Source organism: Oncorhynchus gorbuscha, linkage group LG10, assembly GCF_021184085.1.
Source record: "Oncorhynchus gorbuscha isolate QuinsamMale2020 ecotype Even-year linkage group LG10, OgorEven_v1.0, whole genome shotgun sequence".
Lineage (NCBI taxonomy): Eukaryota > Metazoa > Chordata > Actinopteri > Salmoniformes > Salmonidae > Oncorhynchus > Oncorhynchus gorbuscha.
Window position 1 is genome coordinate 32,364,541 of NC_060182.1, and position 24,005 is coordinate 32,388,545.

The 24,005-nt window shown below is 40.9% G+C and overlaps 1 pseudogene; it reads right to left on the reverse strand.

Moving 5' to 3' along the window:
* LOC124045890 overlaps positions 1 to 18,984 on the reverse strand; it is a 43,022-nt pseudogene extending 24,038 nt beyond the window's left edge.
* Between the last annotated feature and the right edge of the window lie 5,021 nt (positions 18,985 to 24,005).

The window sequence follows — 24,005 nt, forward strand, 5'->3', positions numbered from 1 at the left end:
GTTGTTCCCCTTGCTCTGCATGGGTAACGATGCTTCAAGCACAGGTGGGAGCGAGGAGAGGGATGGAAGATATACTGTTACACTGGCAATACTAAAGTACCTATAAGAACAGCCAATAGTCAAAGGTTAATGAAATACAAATGGTATAGAGAGAAATAGTCCTATAATTCCTATAATAACTACAACCTAAAACGTCTTACCTGGGAATATTGAAGACTCATGTTAAAAGGAACCACCAGCTTTAATTTATTCTCATGTTCTGAGCAAGGAACTTAAACATTCGCTTTCTTACATGGCACATATTGCACTTCTACCTACAGTGCCTAGAGAGACCTAACTTCTGTTGTTAAGTTCAAGCAGGCAATGCAGTGCCATGTTTGCAATCTTGTCCTCTTCAGATGTTTGGCCTACAGATATACACTTCAAACACTTGGCCAGCGCTGCTTTTTTCACTTTCTCCAACTCTCTCGTTCTCTATCTCTCGTTCGCTTTCTCTCGTTCGCTCTCTCTCAACTGAACTGCACCGATACCCTCTTCACATGGACTTCATTCTTTTCTCTGGCACGTGCTGCTGGTCTCATCTCTCTCTCTCCTATGTATTAGTATCCATCGATATGCATGCTAACCAATTATGAGATTTGACTTCCTTTCAATGGATCGTGCTCATCCTAGGCCTACCGTATCACATGTCACGCAGACAGCTAGATCCCTAAGCAGGTTAGCATCTCACCATCTCACAGGCTGAAAGGACACCATGTTAACTCTCTCTCACACACACACACACAGTAGAAGGCATCTCATGTCATAAACAGATGTGGACTAGTAGTGTATTCTGTGTTGTGTTGTATTGCCGAGGAGCAAGGTAGTGATAATGGATGCAACATCTGCTGAGCTGTAGGTGTGTTTTCTTCCTCTTCTTGTCAATATGTTAACTGATTATCTCACCCTTCTAAATCACTGATCATAGCCCTCCTTCATTCACAGCCACCCTCCCTCCCCACTAAACAAGTGACTGTGACACACATGTCCCTGGAGTATAACAAATGACACATACTGTATGTGTAGGCTAAAGCCTAAATCCTAGTCTGAATAGTGTCTAAATGTAGACAAAATCCTATACTTGGATTAAAACAATGACTATCACAGAAAGGGGAACTTTTCTTCACACACAGTTTCAGTTATCAATGTGTTTTCAAATTTAGACACTTGCTGTTCTCCAGACAGAATCCTGCTGCAGGCCCAAAATAGAGAGGGTGTGCTGGAGCAGAAGCTGCCGGGATGGAGCCTTCCCAGAGTGAGTGATCCTTTTGATGAAAACCTCAGCAAAAACTCTTGCCAATCCAGCTGTGCAGTAATCGGACTAATTAGCCAGTCCAGTCAAAAGCAGCCTTGGTCAAAGCCATCCCTCCGCACAGCGCTCTAGACATACCACCATTCCTCTTTACTTTGTATAAGCTAACATGTCAACCCCTCGTAAACTGAAAGAAACATTCATAGGTGTTTTTATATCTGACCAATTTTCTTACAACTGAAGTGTATTACAAATACACATTTTATTTTAAGTTTGAATTGGATCACACACACCAAAGAATGCAATAATGTTAGGCCCAAAAAGGTTAATAGACCTGAAGAAGCCTGCTACAAAAAGCCATTTTCTACACTGTAACTACACTGAGAGAGATGAAAGCAGTATCTACATCTGAGGTCTCGGACATGGAGGAAATACAGTCTGTGTCTGTTCCCCATTTTCTACACTGCAACTACACTGAGAGAGGTTAATGCAGTATCTATATCTGAGGTCTTGGACATGGAGGAAATGCAGTCTGTGTCTGTTCCCCATTTTCTACACTGTAACTACACTGAGAGAGGTTAATGCAGTATCTACATCTGAGGTCTCGGACATGGAGGAAATGCAGTCTGTGTCTGTTCCCCATTTTCTACACTGTAACTACACTGAGAGAGGTAAATGCAGTATCTACATCTGAGGTCTCGGACATGGAGGAAATACAGTCTGTGTCTGTTCCTAATTTTCTACACTGTAACTACACAGAGAGGAATAATGCAGTATCTACATCTGAGGTCTCGGACATGGAGGAAATACAGTCTGTGTCTGTTCCTCATTTTCTACACTGTAACTACACTGAGAGAGGTTAATGCAGTATCTACATCTGAGGTCTCGGACATGGAAGAAATACAGTCTGTGTCTGTTCCCCATTTTCTACACTGTAACTACACTGAGAGAGGTTAATACAGTATCTTCATCTGAGGTCTCGGACATGGAGGAAATGCAGTCTGTGTCTGTTCCCCATTTTCTACACTGTAACTACACTGAGAGAGGTAAATGCAGTATCTTCATCTGAGGTCTCGGACATGGAGGAAATGCAGTCTGTGTCTGTTCCCCATTTTCTACACTGTAACTACACAGAGAGGAATAATACAGTATCTACATCTGAGGTCTCGGACATGGAAGAAATACAGTCTGTGTCTGTTCCCCATTTTTACAAACTGATTATGGCATGTCTGCGGCAAGCGAATCATCTCCTTGAAAAACTGTGACCGGGAGACCTCATGACTGACTTAAACAAGACCCAAATGTTTCCAGTGGTGGATGCTTTTCATCCGCACATTATATTTTGGGATCTCTAAATGATAGTGATCTGTGGCGCTGCTATGCCTCTTTATCAAGTGAATGTTGGAAATCCCCTAACAAGCATTAAGAAGGCACAAAGATCAGTAAAACTTGATTCTCAACTCTTGCACTGCATCCCCCAAAAGTTTTATAACCAGGAATCTTACCATCTTACATAGTTGTATTGAGGCAGGCTCAAGATTACAACCAGTGACCACTGTGTGTGTAGGGTCTGCCCCCACTAACACATTAACCGACTGCCAGATGGCTTTTTGCCCAGTTGTTTCTAAGCAGAATACTGAAACCCATAAAAAGACCCGTTGTCTGGATTAACTTTCCACTATTGTGTGCACACACCTCCTCTCTGTGCATGTGTATCAGGAAACACAATGGCTGCACAGTCTTGTATAGCCACACCCCCTGGCTGAGAGGTTTGAGAGAGAGAGAGAGAGAGAGAGAGAGAGAGAGAGAGAGAGAGAGAGAGAGAGAGAGAGCGAGATAGAGAGCGAGCTCCTGGACGAGAGGTGGTTCAATGGTTAGGAGAGGAGGTTGCAGCCCACACTCGCACACCTTAATGGACAATGGCACAATAACAGCTCTATAACAATACTAACACCTGTTAAAAAACAAAGAGTGATAATGAAGACACAATAAACAACACGTTAGCATATCGATGTGCTTTCTATTGCAAACATAATAAACAATGCTATTTGCCAAAACACATTTGGTTTTCATATACAAAAGTATTTCTCTAGTCAACTTCTAATTGTCCTTCAATCGTGGCTGAATGAATATCTTTCAAACGTTGTATTTGCATATCAGTATTTTTTAAATATTTTTTTTCATTTCACCTTTATTCAACCAGGTAGGCAAGTTGAGAACAAGTTCTCATTTACAATTGCGACCTGGCCAAGATAAAGCAAAGCAGTTCGACAGATACAACGACACCGAGTTACACATGGAGTAAAACAAACATACAGTCAATAATACAGTATAAACAAGTCTATATACGATGTGAGCAAATGAGGTGAGAAGGGAGGTAAAGGCAAAAAAGACCATGGTGGCAAAGTAAATACAATATAGCAAGTAAAACACTGGAATGGTAGTTTTGCAATGGAAGAATGTGCAAAGTAGACATAAAAATAATGGGGTGCAAAGGAGCAAAATAAATAAATTAAATACAGTTGGGAAAGAGGTAGTTGTTTGGGCTAAATTATAGGTGGGCTATGTACAGGTGCAGTAATCTGTGAGCTGCTCTGACAGTTGGTGCTTAAAGCTAGAGAGGGAGATAAGTGTTTCCAGTTTCAGAGATTTTTTGTAGTTCGTTCCAGTCATTGGCAGTAGAGAACTGGAAGGAGAGGCGGCCAAAGAAAGAATTGGTTTTGGGGGTGACTAGAGAGATATACCTGCTGGAGCGTGTGCTACAGGTGGGAGATGCTATGGTGACCAGCGAGCTGAGATAAGGGGGGACTTTACCCAGTATAATAACACATGAGTTTCAAACAAAGGACAATACACCAAAACATTTAGTGCATTCTGGCAACAGTAGCATACACGGTGTAAAATGGCCTGTTTCCGAGTGTGTACATGTACTTTAAGTCAGAATATCTTTAAATGATAAGAAGTAGAAGCTCAGCACTGAGAAGTCAGAATTAAAACAGAGCTTGACTAGTCTTGATTAGTCGGCTCTGGAAGGTCATGCCAGCGTGCATATGGGGAGAAAATGCTCCGTCAGAACAAAAACCAGAGCAGCCGTCCACCTCCACTGCAGACCTACCCAGAACAACTGAATGTGCAACAGACCACAGACAATCACCTGCAAAGTTCCTTGTGTCGAAATCACTAAGGAATTAACATGGTCCACACACCCACACAGTTGTGAAGAGGGCACGACAACACCTCTTCTCAGATCTTAAAATGTCTTTTAATATGTATTTTACCAGATAAGTTGACTGAGAAAACATTCTCATTTACAGAAACAACCTGGGAAATAATTACAGGAGTGAGGAGGGGGGGGATGAATGAGCCAATTGGAAGCTGAAGATGATTAGGTGGCCATGATAGTATGAGGGCCAGATTGGGAATTTAGCCAGGCCACCAGGGCTAACACCCCTACTCTAACGATAAGTGACCTGTGATCTTTAGTGACCATAGAGTGTCAGGACACCTGTTTAACATCCCATCTGAAAGACAGCACCATACACAGGGCAATGTCCCCAATGACTGCCCTGGCACATTGGAATCTTTTTTTAGACCAGAGGAAAGAGTGCCTCCTACTGGCCCTCCAACACCACTTTCAGCAGCATCTAGTCTCCCATCCAGGGACAGATCAGGAACAACACTGCTTAGCTTTAGAGGCAAGCCAGCAGTGGGATGCAGGCCTACAGCGGCACAATTGAGAGAATCTTGACTGGCTGCATCACCTTTTGGTAAGGCACACAGTACATCACTGGGGCCGAGCTCCCTGCCATCCAGGACTATATCAGGCAGTGTCAGAGGAAGGCCCAAAAAGTTGTCAGACTCCAGCCATCCAAGTCATAGACTGTTCTGTCTGCTACCGCACGACCAGCGGTACCAGTGCACCAAGTCTAGAACCAACAGGGCCCGGAACAGCCATAAGATTACTGAACAAGACTGCTAAATAGCTTATCAAATGGCTACCCAGACTACCTGAATTGACCCTTTTTTGCACTGACTCTATGCACACTCGCACACCAACAACACACATGCATACTGAAGCCACTCACACACGCTTTCACTCACTATATACGCTGCTGCTGCTGTCTATTATCTATTTTGTTGCCTAGTTACCTTACCCCTACACTACATGGCCAAAAGTATGTGGACAGCCCTTCAAATTAGTGGATTTCGTCTATTTCAGCGACACCGATTGCTGACAGGTGTATAAAATCAAGCACACAGCCATGCAACCTCCATAGACAAACATTGGCAGTAGAATGGCCTTATTGAAGAGCTCAGTGACTTTCAACTTGGAAAGGTGGCATTTTATGACAGTGCCAACAGGCCAGTTAGCCAAATTGTTGCCCTGCTAGAGCCACCCCGGTCAACTGTAAGTGCTGTTCTTGTGGAGGAGAAACAACGGCTCAGCGGCAAAGTGGTAGGCCACCGAAGTTCACAGAACGGAACCGCCGAGTGCTGAAGCACGTAAAAAATGTCCTCGGTTGCAACACTCACTACCGGTTTCCAAACTGCCTCTGGAAGCAACGTCAGCACAAGAACTGTTCGCCGGGAGCTTCATGAAATGGGTTTCCACAGCCAAGCGGCCGCACACAAGCCTAATATCAACATGCGCAATGCCTAGCGTCGGCTGGAGGGGTGTAAAGCTCGCCACCATTGGACTCTGGAGCCCTATAAAGGTGTTCTCTGGAGTGATGAATCTCGCTTCACCATCTGGCAGTCCGACGGACGAATCTGGGTTTGGTGGATTCCAGGACAACGCTACCTGCCCAAACGCAGAGTGCCAACTGAAACATTTTGTGGAGGAGGAATAATGGTCTGGGGCTGTTTTTCATTGTTCGGGCTAGGCCCCTTAGTTCCAGTGAAGGGAAATCTTAACGCTACAGCATACTATGACATTCTAAACAATTTTATGCTTCCAACGTTGTGGTCACATTTTGGGGAAGGCCCTTTCCTGTTTCAGCATACCAATTGCCCGTGCACAGAGCGAGGTCCATACAGAAATTATTTGTTGAGATCAGTGTGGAAGAACTTGACTAGTCTGCACAAAGCCCTGACCTCAACCCCATTGAACATCTTTGGGATGAATTGTGACGCCGCCTGCGAGTCAGGCCTAATCACCCAACATCAGTGCCTGACCTCACTAATGCTCTTGTGGCTGAATGGAAGCAAGTCCCCGCAGCAATGTTCTAACATCTAGTGGAAATCCTTCCCAGAAGAGTGGTGGCTGTTATAGCAGCAAATGGGGGGACCAACTCCATATTAATGCCTATGATTTTGGAAATGGGATGTTCGACTAGCAGGTGTCCACATACCTTTGGCCATGTAGTGTATATGTGCATAGCTACCTCAATTACCTCATACACCTGCACATTGACTCGCTATTGGCACTCCCTGTCTATAGGAATATTATTTTTTACATATTACTGTTGTTCACTGTGTACTTACTCCTTGTGTCACAATTTCTTTAACTCTGCATTGTTGGAAAAGGACCTGTAAGAAAGCATTTCACTGCTAGTCTACACCTGTTGTTTACGAAGCATGTGTCAAATACAATTGTATTCACTCACCCACTGTTAAATACAGACACAAACTCAAAGGACATTTTACCCTCTTCTTTTTACTACCCTTTATGACTTATTTATTTGGATTCAAGTCTTCACATTGTTTTGTTTTTCATCAATGTGTATTGCGCTGTTAGAGCGTGCAATTCTTCTGTTTGTTTTTCATCAATGTGTATTGCGCTGTTAGAGCGTGCAATTCTTCTGTTTGTTTTTTCATGCCATTTTACTGGGTGTTTGGCAGTCAGGATCTCTAGTCTCCACTGAGTGTCGTTAGCACCCCATGGTTCCCCTTCTCCAACTGTCGGCAGAGATAAAACACCAAGTTCTTCCGTCTGGTACGGAAGTGGCTAGAGTCTTCAGAGGTGTAAGGATAATTAGGAGTCTGAAAATAGGGTATTTGGTGCAGTGCTACTTTTTTCTAAATTGCACATATATTCCTTGAATTCCAATGCAAAAGCTTCCAACCTATCTGTCCAAAATCAAATCCATCCAAAGAACACCCAGAGCGACAAACAACCAATCATGTAAAGTTATTGTAACTGCCTAAAGAGAGTACTATTAAATATCCATAGACATGTTATATTTATAGTGCAAATGCACACTTCACCCTGTACACGCATATACCTTCTCACTCTTCCTAACACACAAATGCACATAACAGCATGGAGGTGCAGCTACTCACCAGTGGTTAGTGTAGGGGTAAAAGTGACTAGGTAATCAGGATATATAATAAATAGAGTAGCAGCAGTATTTGTGTTAACGTGTGTTAACGTGTGTCTATGTGTAAGTGTGTAAGTGTGTAAGTGTCTGCAGTATGCAGGTGCCTTGGTTCCTGGTTGGGATCAGGTGTTATACACAGTCTCCCTGCTGGAGGTGAAGATAGAGCAGCACTAATGACATGCTTGGCTGCACTACTGCACACTGTTCTGCTCAGAACCTCCACCTACCCAACCCCCACTGCCAGGGATGGGTAGGTTACCTTCTAAATGTAATCTGTTACAATTACCTGTCGAAAACTGTAATCAGTAACATCACTTTTGGATTACCCAAACTCAGTAATGTGATGACTTTCAGTTACGTTTAGATTTGTTTCCCCTTAAGAGGCATTAGAAGAAGACAAAAATTAATATTACCAATTGAATGACATCTACTGCAAGATAAATCAATGATAGAGTTTACGTCGCAGGCCATAAATGGAATATATCAGGCAGTGTCAGAGGAAGACAAAAGTTGTCAGACTCCAGCCACCCAAGCCATAGACTGTTCTCTCTGCTACCGCACGGCAAGCGGTACCAGTGCACCAAGTCTAACCAACAGGACCCTGAACCAACAGGACCCTGAACAGACGCCTCACAAGTCCTCAACTGGCAGATTCATCAAATAGTACCGCCCAAAACACCAGTCTCAACGTCAACAGTGAAGAGGCGACTCCAGGATACTGGCCTTCTAGGCAGAGTTGCAAAGAAAAAGCCATACCTCAGACTGGCCAATAAAAATAAAATATTCAGATGGGCAAAATAGTCACCTCTTCAATGTTGACGTTGAGACTGGTGTTTTGCAGGTACAATTTAATGAAGCTGCTAGTTGAGGACTTGTAAGGTGTCCGTTTCTCAAACTAGACACTCTAATGTACTTGTCCTCTTGCTCAGTTGTGCACCGGGGCCTCCCACTCCTCTTTCTATTCTGGTTAGTTTGCACTGTTCTGTGAAGGGAGTAGTACACAGCATTGTACCAGATCTTCAGTTTCTTGGCATTTCTTGCATAGAATAGCCTTCATTTCTCAGAACAAGAATATACTGACGAGTTTTTGGACATTTTGAGCCTGTAATCGAACCCACAAATTCTGATGCTCCAGATACTCAACTAGTCTAAAGAAGGTCAGTTGAATTGCTTCTTTAATCAGAACAAACATTTTCAGCTGTGCTAACATAATTGCAAAAGGGTTTTCTAATGATTAATTAGCATTTTAAAATTATAAACTTGGATTAGCTAACACAACGTGCGATTGAAACACAGGAGTGATGGTTGCTGATAATGGGCCTCTGTAAGTCGATGTAGATATTCCATAAAGAATCTGCCATTTCCAGCTACAATAGTCATTAACAACATTAACAATGTTGACAATGTACTTCTGATCAATTTGATGTTATTTTAATGGAGAGAAAAGTTTGCTTTTATTTAAAAAACAAGGACATTTCTAAGTGACCCCAAACTTTTGAACGGTAGTGTATTTATATTTCTAAATCCATGGCTCAGGCGTACTCTGTTGTTTATGTTTTAGTCATGGAGGACTGGCTGAGCTCATTGCTTCAAAACATGGTTTCAAAAAAATCTGGTCTCATGGAATGGCATCGCTTTGAGCACTACCTGCCGAAAAGTGCTATTTGCCTGTTAGTTACACCATAGAATTGGCAGTTAAAATCAGAACGAATTACAATTAAGTAGGTCTTCTTAAATTAAACTTGTTTTTGACTGTACAGTGCCTTCGGAAAGTATTCAGAACCCTTGACTTGTTACGTTACAGTCTTATTCTAAAATGGATTAAATAAATAGAAAATCCTCAGCAATCTACACCCAATACCCCAATAATGACAAAGCGAAAACAGTTTTTGCAAATGTATACAAAATAAAAAACAGAAATACCTTATTTACATAAGTATTCAGACCCTTTGCTATGAGACTCGAAATTGCCTATATAAGGTCCCACAATTGACAGTGCATGTCAGAGCAAAAACAAAGCCATGAGGTTGAAGGAATTGTCCGTAGAGCTCTGAGACGGGATTGTGTTGAGGCACAGATCTGGGGAAGGGTACAGAAAAATGTCTGCAGCATTGAAAGTCCCCAAGAACACAGTGGCCTCCATCATTCTTAAGTGGAAGAAGTTTGGAACCACCAAGAAACTTCCTAGAGCTTCCCGCCCGGCCAAACTGAGCAATCGGGGGAGAAGGGCCTTGGTCAGGGAGGTGACCAATGTGACGACACTCCCACTTTGTCTGCCGTATTCCTTATTAGGATGCTGGTGGGCGGAGTTGGGAGGGTCGTCAGCTACATGGGAAACACCTGGGCCCGGTGTCTCCCAGGATAAATACACCACTTCCACATTCATGGAGGAGACTCTCTCCATGCAGACACCTTTATAGATTTTGTTGTGTTTCTTGGTTGTTTTTTGGTTGTTTGCTTTAGCATCTTTCAACTCCCTGCATTATCACATTCATGCAAAACACTCACTTAAACTACTGATTACTAATTACACACACCATTGTATATTATACTTAGTTACTTATTTAATAAATATATATTTTGTTACTGTCACGCCTTGGTCTTAGTATTTTGTGTTTTCTTTAATTATTTGTTCAGGCCAGGGTGTGACATGGGTTTTTGTTGTATTTCGTATTGTTTTTTGTTGTTGTAGTCATTGGGATTGCGGCTGAAGAACGACGTTACAGAATCACCCACCACACACGGACCGAGCAGCGTGTTAACAGGCAGCGGCAGCATGAACAGTGAAGGGAGGACGTTATGGACAGCAGAAGCATGGAGTATACTACGTGGGAAGAAATAGACAGGTGGGCGGTCGACCCAGAGAGAGTGCCAGAGCCCGCCTGGGATTCGCTGGAGCAGTGCGAAGAGGGCTATAGGAGAATGGAGTCGAAGTGAAAGACACAGCGGCGCAGAAAGAAACCCGAAAGTCACCCCCAAAAATGTATTGGGGGAGGGCTCAGGGAGAGAGTGGCAGAGTCAGGAGTCAGACCTGAGCCAACTCTCCCTGTTAATCGTGAGGAGCAGCGATCAACGGACTTCTGGACTTGGGAGGAGATATTAGATGGAAAAGGACCCTGGGCTCAGCCTGGAGAATATCGCAGGATTGCGGCTGAGTAGGGGTGTTGTATGGGCTTGGCTGCCTGAGGCGGTTCTCAATCAGAGTCAGGTGATTCTCATTGTCTCTGATTGGGAACCGTATTTAGGTAGCCTGGGTTTCGCTTTGTATTTCGTGGGTGATTGTTCCTGTCTCTGTGTAGTGTTCACCAGATAGGCTGTAATAGGTTTTCACGTTCCGTTTGTTGTTTTTGTATTTATTAAGTTATTTCATGTATCGCTGTTCTTTCATTAAAGACATGAGTAACCACCACGCTGCATTTCGGTCCAACTCTCTTTCGACAAACGAAGAACGACGTTACAGTTACTCCTTATCTCCACGTTGTCTCCCTTTTGTTACGGGCTTTGAGCCGGTTCGTGACACCATGAACCCGATGATCACTCTAACAGAGCTTGAGAATTCCACTGTGGAGACGGGAGAACCTTCCAGAAGGTTCTGCAGCATTTCACCAATCAGGCCTTTATGGTAAAGTGGCCAGACGGAAGCTGCTCCTCAGTAAAAGTCACATGACAGCCCGCTTTGAGTTTGCCAAAAGGCACCAAAAGACTCTCAGACCATGATTAACAAGATTCTCTGCTAATGAAACCAAGATTGAACTCTTTGGCATGAATGCCAAGAGCCATGTCTGGAGAAAACCTGGCACCATCCCTACGGTGTAGCACGGTGGTGGCAGCATCATGGATCGCTGCCAAAGGTGCTTCAACAAAGTACTGAGTTAAGGGTATGAATACTTATGTAAATGTGATATTTCTGTTTTTTTTTTCAATTTTATACATGTACGTGAAGCACATTACCATGGAAGAGTTTACAAGGGAGGTGCTCCCTCAAACTTGTATTATCTAGGCTGTGATCCACACTATGCAGCTGTTGCAGGACCACATTTTTCTCTGGCTGTCCACAGGTTGCAAAAACAATGATTGACAGGCAGCTTAGCCTACACTTCCTCAATTCAACCATTATTGGGTTAAAATACACCTATACATTGGTGAACAGCCATCCACAAACAATCACAATCCGTAAGGACTGAATAATTGAGAGAGCAGCAGCGTGATTCACATAATTGCTATGCAGATATCAATAATGGACCTAAATGATATCAGTATCACTAGTAGGCTACACCACTGCCGTCGTCCTTACCTCTAAGCGTTTATTTAGGTTGGTTGTATAATCTTTGACGCAGACAGCAGTCTCACCATTGGAAGACATACCGTAGCTTTGACTGCAGTTTACAAAAACATATTCCTGCTCTTTTACCGCAACCCATAAAACTCATTTGGTGAGTCATCATAATAGTCTCAGACTTGTGGTCAGACGGAAACAAAATGTACATTTGCGCCTTTTTTCAATTTTGATTTGAATGTATTTGAGAAAACAGAAAAGGTGTCAAAGTATTTTTTTAAGCTGGTAACAGATTACAGTTTTTTTGTAAACAGTTGTGTGTAATCCGTTACTCCCCAAGCCTGCCCACTGTTCAGAACACTGATGTAGCGCTATCCTTGAGCTAGTCTTTTAATGTTCTGTATTATGTAATGCTTCATGTTTAATGTGGACCCCAGTAAGAGGAGCTGCTGCTTTCGAAACAGCTAATGGGGATCCTAATAAAATACCAAATACTGCCGCCTGCTGCCTCTAGCCAGTACATATTTCTCTGTTTGTGGAATCCATACCACTACTATACAAATCTCTGACATTATACATTACAAGGTCTGCAGTTCCAATGTACAGACTGGCTAAAGGGTACTGTACACAAAAACACTGACTACAGTAAGGACATATTCAAAACTGATAAAACTCACCTTGCCATAACTATGAAGAACACTCACAGCAAAGGAAAGTCTATGCACTTGTATACAGTGCTTTGGTTAAGTAAGACAAATCAAAAGAGTACTACAGTTACAGATAAATAAAGTTGATGTACAAATTGTCAGGAAAACAAAACAGCGAGTTGACAATTACTACTGATAATGGGGTTCTTTGTTGTCATAGTTATGGGACAGGAAGGGCAGGTTGGGATCATTTGAACTTGCCGGGTCCTATGTCTGTAATTAGGTTTCATGCCTTTCATGAGTCTTGTCACTTGTTTACAGTAGTATGGCCTACTACCCTCCTCTAGTCCTGCTCGCCTTCCCCTCTCTGGGTGCTATGACTAGGACGGCACTCTCAAGGACAACAGAAAACGACAACTACATTCAGATGATCATTGTATTACTTTAATGTTATTGCTGCTGTGTACAGAATGGTGGGTGGCTATAAATAAGCAATAAGGCCCGGGGAGATGTGGTATATTGCCAATATGCCACAGCTAAGTGCTGTTCTTTTGTGCGACACAACACGGAGTATATATATATATATATATATATATATATATATATATATATATGCCATTTAGCAGACGCTTTTATCCAAAGCGACTTACAGTCATGTGTGCATACATTCTACGTATGGGTGGTCCCGGGGATCGAACCCACTACCCTGGCGTTACAAGCGCCATGCTCTACCAACTGAGCTACAGAAGGACCACATGACACATGGCTAATCCACAATATGTTAATGACACATGGCTAATCCACAATATGTTAATGACATGTTAATGACACATGGCTAATCCACAATATGTTAATGACATGTTAATGACACATGGCTAATCTACAATATGTTAATGACATGTTAATGACACATGGCTAATCCACAATATGTTAATGACACATGGCTAATCCACAATATGTTAATGACACATGGCTAATTACCAATATGTTAATGACACATGGCTAATTACCAATATGTTAATGACACATGGCTAATCCACAATATGTTAATGACACATGGCTAATCCACAATATGTTAATGACATGTTAATGACACATGGCTAATCCACAATATGTTAATGACATGTTAATGACACATGGCTAATCTACAATATGTTAATGACATGTTAATGACACATGGCTAATCCACAATATGTTAATGACATGTTAATGACACATGGCTAATCTACAATATGTTAATGACATGTTAATGACACATGGCTAATCCACAATATGTTAATGACATGTTAATGACACATGGCTAATCCACAATATGTTAATGACACATGGCTAATCCACAATATGTTAATGACACATGGCTAATTACCAATATGTTAATGGCATGTTAATGACACATGGCTAATCCACAATATGTTAATGACATGTTAATGACACATGGCTAATCCACAATATGTTAATGACATACGGCTAATCCACAATATGTTAATGACACATGGCTAATCAACAATATGATAATCACATATGGCTAATCCACAATATGTTAATGACACATGGCAAATCCACAATATGTTAATGCATGTTAATGACACATGGCTAATCCACAATATGTTAATGACACATGTCAAATCAACAATATGATAATATATATATGCCATTTAGCAGACGCTTTTATCCAAAGCGACTTACAGTCATGTGTGCATACATTCTACGTATGGGTGGTCCCGGGGATCGAACCCACTACCCTGGCGTTACAAGCGCCATGCTCTACCAACTGAGCTACAGAAGGACCACATGACACATGGCTAATCCACAATATGTTAATGACATGTTAATGACACATGGCTAATCCACAATATGTTAATTAATTAATTAATAAGGGAGTGTCTGGCCAATATAGCTGTGGTATATTGGCCATATACCACACACCCCCAAGGTGCCTTATTACTATTATAAACTGGTTACCAATGTAATTAGAGCAGTAAAACTAAATTGGTTGTTATAGCCGTGGTATACGATCTGATATACCATGGCTTTCAGCCAATCAGAATTCAGGCCTCAAACCACTCAGTGTATAATGTGCGATAAGTCACACCTTATTACAGACACTCTTCAAATGATCCTGACAGCATCAAAGTGTTCTCTATTCTAAAATATGTTAGCTACCATACTGTACAGTATGTCTTCATTTGGAAATGGGTGAATGGTGAAAAATGACTCGCAGTTCCTGTACACAGACAGCTGCCTGAAAATATGACTCCATCCTTATCCCCCCCCACTCTTGAGGAAAAATAACGGACCACATCCGCCTGAGCCTGATGGTCACAAATATAGATGATGCAGACTGGAACATTGTGGTTTTACTCCTTTGATTATCTATTGTCATGAAAGGATACATGGGCATGGGTTTATCCCTGTGTCCTGGAAGAGGAGTCAGACTGATAAAGAAAATTATTTGTTTATTCTGACTGTCAGATTCAACTGGAATGATAGAGAAATGAAATGAACATGGTCGTTTTCCAGTGAATTTGTTTAGAGCCAAAGTGGGAGTAAGGATGCAGTCAGAGTGATTACATAACCATTGGGTTGGGTAGTATCTCACTCCACTCCAGCACCGGTCTGTCACTCAGACGCAATCGGATCCCCATCCTGGATCAGGAGAGGAACACCCTGGTCCTAGCCTGCCCTCTTTGGCACGATATGGAACAGAACAGAGCGCTCCCTGAGACCTTGACTGTCCCTTAATCACCATGTTTCAGAGGCTGCACTGGATGCCGATGCTCATGTAAAAACATAGAACCTAAAAGCAATGCAATGCAGTATGTAGTTTATGTGAGCATCTGGCATCTCTGGTTCGGACTCCACAGAACAGAAAGCTTCCTGAGACTCTGAGCCACAATCCCCTTCTTATAGAGGCCACATTGAAACCAGCAATGGATACTGGATGCTCATGAAAAAACATACATCATAATGGAATACAGTGTGTACTTTCTGTACATTTCTCTGCTTTTGCCATTTGATGCCCTTGAGGGAACTTCTACACTATATGCATTTTCTGTTTATGTAATGAGGCTTGGAGGGAGCCTTTGAGTTTGGGAGTGCATGGAGTGCATGACCATTGGAGGACAACTCTTAGGGACATCTCTGCTCCTTGAAAGCGTCCTATAGTCATGTAGGTAGTGTTTGAGTGCATGACCATTGGAGGACAACTCTTAGGGACATCTCTGCTCCTTGAAAGCGTCCTATAGTCATGTAGGTAGTGTTTGAGTGCATGACCATTGGAGGACAACTCTTAGGGACATCTCTGCTCCTTGAAAGCGTCCTATAGTCATGTAGGTAGTGTTTGAGTGCATGACCATTGGAGGACAACTCTTAGGGACATCTCTGCTCCTTGAAAGCGTCCTATAGTCATGTAGGTAGTGTTTGAGTGCATGACCATTGGAGGACAACTCTTAGGGACATCTCTGCTCCTTGAAAGCGTCCTATAGTCATGTAGGTAGTGTTTGAGTGCATGACCATTGGAGGACAACTCTTAGGGACATCTCTGCTCCTTGAAAGCGTCCTATAGTCATGTAGGTAGTGTTTGAGTGCATGACTGGTGCATCCTTAACCGCTCAATTACTGTAGTCATCATATCACACAAACGGGAAGATCCAGAATGGAAAAACATTGACAATGTGACTTTGACAGATGCTTTGACAGAGGTTTAATGCTGCATTGACACCTCACCTCTTCTCCACATCTGCGACGGATGAAAGACAGTGCGACAGGTACAGTAGGTGACGATTGGACACCAGTGACGTTACATACTATTCCATTCATAATGTCATGACATGAAATATCTCTCCAAAATGTATCTCAATTTGATTTTCATATGTACATTTCATTATTTAGTGCTGGAGCCCAACAAATTGTGTAGTCCTGACTTTGGGCCTAGCAGAAGCGATGCTGCAAATGAAAATTGAGACATGAACAAATCCTTTCAAGAAATGTGCAGAATAATGACAGTGTGATTATAATCTCTAACATGTGCAGCTGGCTCCATGGGTTGCCCTGCTAAATATCTCAGCAACAAACAACACCAGGCCCATTTTGCATTGAAGGTGTCATGTACATTGCTAAATTTACATCGCTAATTTACACTGCATAGAAGACAAGTTTCACGGTCTGTCTCAAGTCTATATCAAGCACACACAGTCTGGCTTTGAGTCTGCAGGGGTTCGTTCGGCTGCTTGTGCCAAAAGCTTTCTGAGACAGCAAGAAAACAAACTAAATGTCAATAAAAGCAAGATAATTCATGATGTTATCACTGTATGATTTGAAATTTAGAAACACTGAACTTTAGGCCTATCATGCCGGTAAATCTATGCCTAAGCTTTGTCCGTGCTTTACTGTAGTTGTTAGGGTGTACCGCTTCAGTCAAACGAATGAACCACAGTGGGCTGTGAGTGTCAAAACCACAAGTGTATGTGAGGATACGCATGGTCAAAATGACTATACACAATGTTTGGCTTTCTGTCATTGTTGCAAAGCCATGCACAGCTTTTAGTAGGGCATTCTCACAGGAAAAGAAGGAAATGAAATTAATTCATGCATGTCAGGTAATTTTGGAGACACACAAAAGTCACAAAAACTGACATTAAATCACAACTCATAGCTAGACCTGTTTAGTTATACTAAGAATGCAACTGCTGCGATGAGGGCACAAAAATACCATTCAGCTTATAACAATGTAATGAAATTTACTAATGAAGAAACGAGTTTAAAATGATGAATTAGGTTAGTCTCTCTCTCTCTCCACAGAAGTTTTGGAAAAAGAAAAAACTCCACAACAATGAAGCTGGAAAAATATCCAACAAATTGCTGACAAAATGCCAAGATCCAGAATGCAAAAAATAGATTGGGTCCACCACAAGAATGCTATAAGAACTCTAGACACAGAAGAGCACTGTCATGTTCAGACAGTGTTTCAGACATACACCATCCTTCTATCTGGGGAACCTCTGTTTAGCAGAAAGGTCACATGTCTCCACCACTTAGGACAATAAGGAAATGATACAGAATTACCAGACGCAAAGAGACAATATTGCTTTAAACAACTTCCTGGCAATAGGCATGCATTGACAGGCGTTTTAGACCACTGCTGAATGTAAGGCATGCCATTACACAGAAGGCAAGATTATGGTATAAAGACTTAAGTTAAATGTAGAAGTCTTGAGAATAGAAAAGGTCCAGTTATTTGTTCCATCTGATCTTACAAAGAGAGACATAACCAAAGTGACAACAATTCAGCTGAGGCCTGGACCCCAGGCAGCAGAGGGGTATAAGGTCATGTCCAGAGAACAGACCTGACTCAGCTCCCTGTTCTTTGTTCGGCGCTGGGGACAGAGGACACAATATGGATACAAATAGCGCTCTAATAAGTTATTTGTCAACTGCTTAGAAAAGTATCTATCCATTTTCCCTTATGTGGTTACATAAGCTTTATTGGGAAGTAACATGGCTACAATATTTTAGGATCTTTTAGAATCTATAAGAAGTTTTCTTACTAGGTCTCTATTGATATTTATCATGTTCATAATTCTCTCCTAATAGGCCTACAGCTGGTGCACAAACTGATGAGTGATGCACCAGTGAAATGTGACACATATTTTAACATGTGTGAAATACTGTACAACACCATTTAAGATGCCATTCTACCTTGACATTGTAACTACATTTACAATGCATTAAATATATTTCTTCCAAAAGAAAATGCATTTAGACTATACATATAGTAGCCTAATATTTATGTTGTAAATAACGATAGAAGTGGTATCACCAAGCTCAACACCAGTATGAAGAAGACATCACAGTCTAATCCCTAGTCGGACTGTTCAAAATCCATGAACAAACTGTATAAGGAGGCTATTCTTCACAGGCTAATATTTGAAGTTGCATGTTGACAAGACAACACCCAAGTGTTGCATAACTAACTGTGCAATAAAAGAGCCATAAGGAATGGGAGGCAAACAAATCCCTCCTAGAATGTACTCAACAGGATAGGACCGACTGCATATAGGATGCCATCATTGAAAGCGCGTCAATTGGAAATAACGTAATTATTATAACAACCCCCAAAACATCATTTCAATTATTGACTATTTAAAACTTTTGAAAACAACGCTGGGAAAACAAATTCCTCTTTACCGGAGGAAATAACTGTGCACACAGCCAAAGCACTGACCTGTTTTTTTTCAAGGGCTGACTCTTCAATTCGTAATACGTTTTTGGTTCCTCTTGAAACTCTTCTCCAACCTCGAAGTCAGGAACTATTCCGGATTCTGCTTGCATACTTGCCACTGTCAACTCTTGACAATAACAAATTATAAAGAAACGAACGATGGTATGGCCACCTCTCTAAAACACTCGCAGTACAAGCCACTGAAATCGCAAACTCGTCTGGCTCCGAGAGCCAGCGAGCAAACAGCGCAAAAAAACATGTAGTTCTGTAGAGTAGGGAATAGTGGCCGTAGAAATAGGAGTGTATGGGATAGAGAACTACAAGCACCATGATACCATAACCCGCAAGTTTGTGTTTTGATCTGTCAATGTCAGCAGCTTTTTAATTGGTCCAACATCTGATGGGCTTTTACCACATTTTACCCTCAATTCTGCTGAATAGGTCAAATGCCGGAGCAGGCCATATAGCTTTCTATATGCATTGTTTACATTTACAAATATCAATATCTGTTCATAAAATAATATCCTAAACAACATTTCCATAATTGTCACACAAAGCCTACTTTTCTCACTACAATAGGCAGCTAGGCTACAGTGTTACAACACAATATAAAGCCTATTGTGCAGCATTGTATACCCACACTGTAATTACACAACTGCCATGTACAAATCACATTGAAAACCATCAGATGAGTGGACTATTCCTAAATATAAGATACTGCACAGCCATGTTAATAGCACGTATCCAATGTTGATCATGTTTCAATTTAATTAAGCATTTTATCTCCTGTTTTTTGATGGTCGTAGTAGAATAACATTGAGAAAATCTATTCTGTCTACAAATGTAGGTAGGATATTTATTCGGTAGATATTTGTTCTTATCCTCTGAGCTATCACCCTACCGCACACTAGCAATAGCTGTGAACATGATCTTTAATTTACAACCAGTTCGGATTTACGATAGCCTAGTGTTAGATTACATTACATACCGTACCGTGAAAGTCATAGCCATGATCATCACAGGGGTCTCTCCTATTTGTGACTTGCAATCTGCCCCTGTCACTTTTACAGTCATTTCTTCTCCACTGGGCGGCAGTGTAAAGCAAGGAAAATCAACATCCTCATTGAGCCTGCAGGCGACACCATTCGTGACAGCGCATGCAAGAATTGCAAGTTCAATATTTGCATTTGTGTCATCCTGCTCACCTGGCGAAAAGACCTACATTTCCCCATGCAAATAAGGATCAAAACAAATGTTTCTAGGAAAGGAAGCAAGGCACACCTGTCAACATTGAACCTTCTCTAAGAAGCCTCTGCGTATGTATCATTATAATAAATATATTCTACACTGTTATTTTCTATTCCTTTCTATTCTATTTCTATAAAATCATGTAATCTCTAATGAATTACGTTCTGCTCACTGTCTCGTGCACATACTCAGGTTTTTGTGGGAATGCTGTCCTCCTTGACCTACCTTTGCACTACCTTATAGGTGCTTTCTATGACAATTTCCTATGCAGCCTGGATACTGTCACAGTATCTGTGGCAGACCACTACACTATATAAACACATTCAGTTCAAGGATGTGTCACGCTCCAACAATCACAGTGTAACCACCCTAAATTGATGCAAGCTCTATTTATGCATTGGTCTAAGTCAGGAAAGTACTTTGTTGATTTTTCCTAAAGTTTTTTATAGTCTTGTCTATATTCTTATTGGATAAACCATTACATTAAGGTACTGGGTAATTACACAAAATTGGTCCCTTTTGCATCCTTTTGACATTGTAACTAGAAATTGTGCACCAATATTGAATTTTAAAATCCTGTTATATTAAATGAAGTACCATTTAATATAGATCACATGGACAATTAAGTAAATCAGATTTCTTATATAAATAAAGACTTGCCTAAGTGCCAAAATGCTACATTTTGACATGTCCCGTTTTCACCATCATTTTAAAGCCCGAGTTATTTTGTTGCTTTGACAAAGTCATTTCTGAAGATTAATATTTATTTTATGTGATTAGTGATTAATTTGAAGGTCATAAAAACCTGTAATAAAAACAATCCTGTTATGTGAGCTGAACTCTCATTTAATATGATGAAATAAATCATTTTTAAATAATGTTTTCAAAAGAAACATTGAACATTGTCTAATGTTTTGTGGCGGAAAACTGTGTGGTTTGAGCATAACACGCCGACACTGTTACCCATAGATAGACAGGTTAGAAATAGAATGTATGCACACATGACTGTAAGTCGCTTTGGATAAAAGCGTCTGCTAAATGGCATATATTATTATTATTATTAAATGTTTTATCAATAAAACATTTTTGTGAAGCTTGCATTCCATTTTAATCCACCCTGTTGCACACAACAAGTTTCTATTCCACCTGAGATACGGGGATTCATGGCTGATTTAAGATGAAATCATCAACACTGTTATAATCAACCTTGTTATGGTCAACTCTGTGTCTTTGTTTGGCACTTAATAGGCACTTACTATAGTATTTGTATTTATTTCACCTCTTGAGATGGGAAACATGCTTTTTTATTAAGTTGAACATATGCTCTTCATGACAGAATGTTAAAATAAGGTGAACTTGTTCAGCAAGTTGCACCACCAAAAGGGACTCATTTCGTGGAACAACCCTACTAATACAGTTAAAAGTCCATTGCATAAGTTTTTACCTTACTGTGATTGTTTTCAATTGAAACTGTCAAATAAATATAGTACCAGTCAAAAGTTTGGACACATCTACTCATTCAAGGGTTTTTATGTTGACTATTTTATACATTGTAGAATAATAGTGAAGATATCAAAACTATGAAATAGCACATATGGAATCATGTAGAAACCACAAAAAAAGTGTTAAACAAATCAACATATATTTGGGGTTGAGGTCAGGTGATTGTGGAGGCCAGGTCAACTGATGCAGCACTCCATCACTCTCCTTCTTGGTCAAATAGCCTTTACACAGCCTGGAGGTGTGTTGGGTCATTGTCCTGTTGAAAAACAAATGATAGTCCCACTAAGCGTAAACAAGAGGGGATGGCGTATTGCTGCAGAATGCTGTGGTAGCCATGCTGGTTATGTGTGCCTTGAATTCTAGATAAATCACTGACAGTGTCACCAGCAAAGCAACCCCACACCATCACACCACCTCTTCCATGCTTCACAATGTGAACCACACATGCGGAGATCATCCGTTCACCTTCTCTGCATCTCACAAAGACACAGTGGTTGGAACCAAAATTCTCAAGTTTGGACTCATCACACCAAAGGACAGATTTCCACTCGTCTAATGTCCATTGCTCATGTTTGCCCAAGCAAGTCTCCTCTTATTATTGGTGTACTTTAGTAGTGGTTTCTGTGCAGCAACTTGCCTGATTGACACAGTCTCCTCTGAACAGTTGATTTTGAAATGTGTCTGTTATTTGAACTCTGTGAAGCATTTATTTGGGCTGCAATTTCTGAGATTGGTAACTAATGACCTTATCCTCTGCAGCAGAAGTAACTCTGGGTCTTCCTTTTCTGCGGCAGTCTTCATGAGACCCAGTTTCATCATAGCACTTGAAGGTTTTTGTAACTGCATTTTTGTTCCGTATTGACTGACCTTCATGTCTTAAAGTAATGATGGACTGTCATTTATCTTTGCTTTTTTGAGCTGTTCTTGCCATAATATGGACTTGGTCTTTTACCAAATAAGGCTATATTCTGTATACCACCCCTACCTTGTCACAACATAACTGAATGGCTCAAACATATTAAGAAGGAAATAAATCCAGCACATGAACTTTTAACAAGGCACACCTGTTAATTGAAATGCATTCCAGGTGACTACATCATGAAGCTGGTTGAGAGAATGCCAAGAGTGTGCAAAGCTGTCATCAAGGCAAAAGGTGGCTACTTTGAAGAATCTCAAATATAAAATATATATTGATTTGTTTAACACTTTTTTGGTTACTACATGATTCCATATGTGTTATTTTATAATTGTGATGTCTTATTCTACAATATAGAAAAAAAATAAACAAAAAATAAAGAAAAACCCTTGAATGAGTAGGTGTGTCCAAACTTTTGACTGGTACTGTATATAAAACACGGGAAACTGCACAGGGCTGTTCACAGGGTGTTTATAGGGCTATCCCCCCAAAAAACATAAACTAAACTGCAATCTGTTTGTATAGTTTATGCAGCATAAATATCTAAACAACTCAGATGGTTGGATTTTGGCAGTGAGAAGGAGATATCCTGAGGACAGATGGTTTTGGGGAATGCTAATGAGATGCTTATTCATGTCTGATGACAGAGACCCTAGAGGGGGGGATGGGGGGGATGGGATGAGGGTTGGAGGGGCACTAGGGGATGGGTGTCCCCAGGGTAAATCGTTTACAGTAGGCTGGGAGAGAATGGTAACAAACCAGCGTCTTGGTTCATCAATCAGCAGCTTCAAATATTATCTAGGCTAGTTACAATTAACTTGCAGAATATGTTCAGCACAACAATTTCAAATAAGACAACTGTTTGTAAATATTATTTAGGAGAACATTTAAATTGTGCTATCGTTCATAAACAGCGAAGTTACAGGCCATTGTTTCTTTCGCTGTGTCCTTATGAATCACGAATCCTTCCCTGTAGCTTGGTTATATACCATACAGTAGCCGCATGTGTTTTGCCTGTGTTAAGGCAACAATACATATTTCAGGGGCAGTCCTGATCATATGAAATATACACCAATAATCTTCTCCATTGACCTTATTGTAAATGTCAGTCATAGGATTCAATCCAGTTAAGCTCTCAAATGTTCAGTTGCATTTGTTCAAAATAGACAGTGAGATTAATAGATTATATCTGTTTTTTCTTGACAGCATCTTATATCAATACCACTTCACAAACGACCTCAGGTTCACACTTAAATGTGATATTTTCTGCAATATTGAGAAGCTTTTGTATGTCACTTTTGTTCAATCTTATTAATTTCTGACTGATTTCTGCAGGTGGGGTACATGTCACATGGAAATGCATTAATTTACACAATGTCCATTGCTTACAATTATTATAATTTTTAACTGCCTGATAGGCTGTTAAATAATAATAATACCAGGGTAAAACACAAAATATGTATTACGAATAGGTCTGCATCATGTCTAAAACACGAACGTTTATCACCAGCAATGAGCAGATTGTGACCCATTGTGTGTACAGTTCAGTACAGTGGCAGTAGCTAAGAGGAGAGAGAGCGCTAG